Source organism: Curcuma longa, chromosome 8 (genome assembly GCF_044706935.1).
Source record: "Curcuma longa cultivar G26 ecotype Majalengka, Jawa Barat chromosome 8, ITB_CL_G26_1.1, whole genome shotgun sequence".
Lineage (NCBI taxonomy): Eukaryota > Viridiplantae > Streptophyta > Magnoliopsida > Zingiberales > Zingiberaceae > Curcuma > Curcuma longa.
Window position 1 is genome coordinate 12,203,830 of NC_133868.1, and position 4,762 is coordinate 12,208,591.

A 4,762-nucleotide genomic window follows, 5' to 3' on the forward strand; every position below is an offset into this window, starting at 1 on the left:
CTTCTTGCTTAGCCTCCAACTAGGACTTTTTTTGATAGTCATATGGTCAACTTTGACTTGACTAGACTTCACTCACATCCAAATATTATATCCTATTTGGATCAACCTTTCATCAAACTGATCAGACCTAGATATATTATCAAACATCTCACTTGTGTCTAGTGTATCTCAATACACACACAAGTTGATCCTATTGTTCTTGTGAAATGTAAAGTTTATTTTTTTCTAAATTAAGAGATCATGCATCTCTATCTAGGCATTCTAAATTTAATCATCCTATATAGGATGTCTCCTTAATTACAAAGAATCAAAATTTATGCATGTAAATGAGTATAATCTAACTCAAATGCATATATTTTTAAAGAAATCTATCATAACTTAAATAATGCATGTATGATATGATATGTCAATATCAAGTAACTTGTTATCATAACAAGATAGATGTATAATATCCCCCTAGCGTACAGTGCAATGGTAGGACCATCTGTGGATTCTCAAGAGCATCATTTTTCGATTCTCGGCTGGAGCATGGAGCATGCATATTCTCTATTTGAAGGAAAAAAATTATGGGAAGCAACACAATGTATGATTACTTGGGTAGATCGGATTACCACCTAACGGAGTGCCCGTGTTACAACCACGATTCTAATACCCGGATGGAGCATGACGCTCTACAACGATTGGTCAACATGGAGGTCGATTGTCGGTGACACTCTACAATAATGACATGTGATATGACACACAAAACATGATAAATATGACACAATAATAAAAATATACCTATATTTCTAATCTAAGTGTTATTATCATTATGCCAAATGCACAATTTGACACAAGCGACCTAACTCTCTCAAAAACTCCAAACTTGGTATATTTTATGATTCTATCGTATTATGTCAATTTTGATTAATTTAAAAACTCAATTCTCATTATTAATCTTCCAAGATATGATTTGAAACTTCATTCTCAAGATATTTCAATATCTTGAGAATGCCCTAAAATGCCACCTTTACTATGATTGAGTTTGTTGGTTCAGGGAATATCAAAATCGAACCTATATTTTGATGTTGACAAAGGTTTAAGGTTAAATCTTATTTATGGACTGATAAGTTGATCTAAGTGTTTAGATAACATAATAACAAGAAAGTTTTGGTTGGTGGGACTGGATAAGGAAGTCCTAGTTAGAGGGATTGGACAATAAAGTCCTAGTCGGAGGGACTAGGCGGAAAATCTCGATAGATCGAGGATATTAGGTAGGAAAGTCCTAGGGTCGAGGATACCAGACGAAAGTCTAGACGGGATCAAGGGCTGAAGGTTTAGCAAGAAAATTTTGAGGGTTAAGATTGAGCTGAGCAAAAGTCCAAATAGGTCTGGTGGACTAAAGTTTGGCACCAGATAAACTCTCCAGAGTGGAGTAGTGAGGATGCACTCTCTGAAAGAGAGTAGTAGGCATCAGTTCAACTTGAGGTTTCACGGGAGACTTAAAATTGAAACTGGACAACTGGAAAATTATCAATAATAATCATTTATTATATCTATTCTAACTCTGTGATGCAGGAACCTAAATTAGAAGTTGGCTGGAATCATTGATTTCAAGCTCCTGGAGAAAGATAAGTAGCAACCGAAGCGAAGTATGATCCAGTAGTTGCCATATTAACATTTTAGGCACCCGGTAGGGATCAGGCGCCCGGAGGTGGATAGCTCACCAACAAGTCAAATCGGATAAGCCTCGATGGAGATGTTCGAAAGTAGATCAAGCTCCTGGAATGGTCAATAAAAGAAACTCTCTTATAACAGCTAAGAGGAAGAGTTTTAACACTTCTCTGCTTCTAATCAACTCCAAAGCTATGACTTCAAGACCCTGCTACGCTCAAGCTTCAACAACATAACAAACGACGCGACACCGCTACGAGCTCAAACGAACCTAGCACTTGGTAATGCATAGTTGGTTATATTTTGTTTTAATATTTATTTCTTTTGTGCTGAATTATTTCAAGGGTTGGTAAGGTTGTTACCGAACCCCATCCTTGTTACAAAAAACAACCCTTCTTCTCTTCTGAGAAGAAGGTTAATAATGATTACCCATTGAAAGCAGTTAGACTGATTATGGGCGTTGGAGTAGTAGTAAAACTATCTTGCATTAGAGTAGTAGCCACACGGCCAAGTAAAACCATCTTGTGTTGGAGTAGTAACCATGCGGCTGTGAACTAAGTAAAACCACCTTGTCTCTTTTCATTTATGTTGTCTATCTTTCCACTGCATGACTAAATTATTTAAATGATTTTCTAATGTATACGAAGAGTGTTATTCACCCTCTCTACCGCTTTCTTGATCCAAAAATTGGTATCAGAGTTAGGTGCTCGAAATTGATTCAACCACCAATCAAGCTTGTTTTCTTCATTCAATTTTTTAATTCTCGTTCTTAGCCAGAATCGGTGCAATCACCTCTTCCGACAAATTTTTTGGTTTTTTGAAACTGCTTGAAATTGATGCAACACCACTTGAGCAACTTTTTCTTTTGGGTACTTTATTCTTCCCACACTACTAAACCAAGACCAAGTCTTGGAACATCATTTTTGTGTGTGTGCAAGCTTCTAAATGGCACACCAAGAGGGTTACAACATAGCTCATCTTCTGCTCTTCACTGGAGATGACTTTGATTATTAGAAGAGCCTCATGAAGTTCCACCTGAAACCCAGGTGGAAATGTGGATCTCCATCCAAATCAGGTTCACGCTACCTACCAAACTAGACAAAAGTCCAATGGGGTACAAGGAATGGAACTCAATCATCAAAAAACAAGTAGAAGTTGATGCCAAAGCAACTCAAGAGGAGCTCTTCAATGTGGCTTGACCAAAGAGGAGCTCAGTCAAGTTAGTCCCTTTGGATTAGCATGCAAGATATGTGGAACAAGCTAATCAATCTCCATGAAGGAATGCTTGACACTAAGGTAAGAAAAAGGGATTTACTTTTAAATAATTTATATAACATAACCATGTAGGAAGGAGAGTGAAGGCTACGTCAAGGCTAAGGGATGAAGAACAAAGCTGAAAGAGGATTTCAGCTTCACCAGTAGACTGACACTCCCATCAGTCGATTGATGTTTTGATCATAAACACACAGAGACTTTGGTGACTGATCAGTCGACTGACTAATCAGTTGACTAACCAGTTGACCAGTCGACTAATGACCAGTCGACTGATGGAGCCATCAATCGACTGATATTCGAACGTTGGACTGACAGCTGGAGCAATAAACACAATCTAAAGTAGCTATTGAAGTCCACAAGTCGACTGGTCCTTGGGGCAGTCGATTGGTATCACGAAAAATATAAAATGACAGATTAAAGCTTGGAGAAGACGTGATTTTTATTCTATCATCTCTGTAAGATCTTCAAGTGTTGTTTTTCATATTCTTCCTCCATACTTCACTATTCATTTCTGTAAGAGGAAGAAAGATAAAAAATATAAAGGTTTCTCCACCTTCAAAGAGTTCTTTGAGAAGGAGAAGTTTCATAGTGGAAGGTTGTGTACTGTATGTGGATCCTTGGATTAGTCACCTCGCAAGAGGTGGATACCAAGTAAATCAAACGGGTTAGCGTTAGTCTTTTTCATCTTGTCTTGTTTTGTGCTTCCGCTGATGATTTTGCAGGCAAAGACGAAAAATGCTATTCACCCCCTTCTAGCGAATGCACCGGTCCCAACAAGTGGTATCAGAGCAGGTCCCTTTCGCGTGAACTAACACTCAACTGAAAATCTCAAATGACATTTCAAGAGGGATACAACACTGCACGGCCGCCCTACTTCGATGACAATAATTTTGCCTATTGAAAAGGTAGAATGGAATATTACTTAATAAATGACATTGAAAATTAGTTTAGTGTTGTAGATGACTTTGAAAAATCGAAGGATGCTTTTGGAGTTTCTCTACCTACCAAGGAATAGTCTGCAAGAAGACTCAAGCGAATGCAAAAGCCACAACTACCTTGCAATGCGAACTCTCCAATGAACAACTGAGTAAGGTTGGACCATTCAACTTGGCCAAAGAGCTTTGTGTTGGTACGGATGGAATTAAAATATCTCCACAATGACATGATATTGTCCACTTTGGGCCTAAGCCCTCATGGCTTTGTTCTTGGGCTCTCCCCAAAAGACCTCATGCCAATGGAGATACTTTCCATCCTTTTAACCCCATGATCTTTTCCATGTGCTTTAGATGTGGGACTATGTTTGCACCCTTGCAACCCAACAATCCCCCCCTCAAACAAAGGACCACAGCCCCCCCTGAATCCTCGACCCACCAGGACTTTTTGGCCTAGCCGCAACTAGGACTTTTTGCCCCTCGGTCCACTCGACCTACTAGGATTTTCACCTAGTCGCAACTAGGACTTTTTGCCCCTCGATCCACCCGACCTACTAGGACTTCTCACCTGGTGTCTGACCCTCTTGATTCAGACACGGGAACACCCACTTCCTTTGCTTTTAAGGTTCAAAGCACATGGTTAGATCTGGATCATGGCTCATTCGGCGGTTAGTCCGGTGAAGAACGGTCTTGCTTTGATACCACTTGTTGGTCCGGATGGAATTAAAATATCTCCACAATGGCATGATATTGTCCACTTTGGGCCTAAGCCCTCATGACTTTGTTCTTGGGCTCTCCCCAAAAGGCCTCATGCCAATGGAGATACTTTCCATCCTTTTAACCCATGATCTTTTCCATGTGCTTTAGATGTGGGACTATGTTTGCACCCTTGCAACCCAACA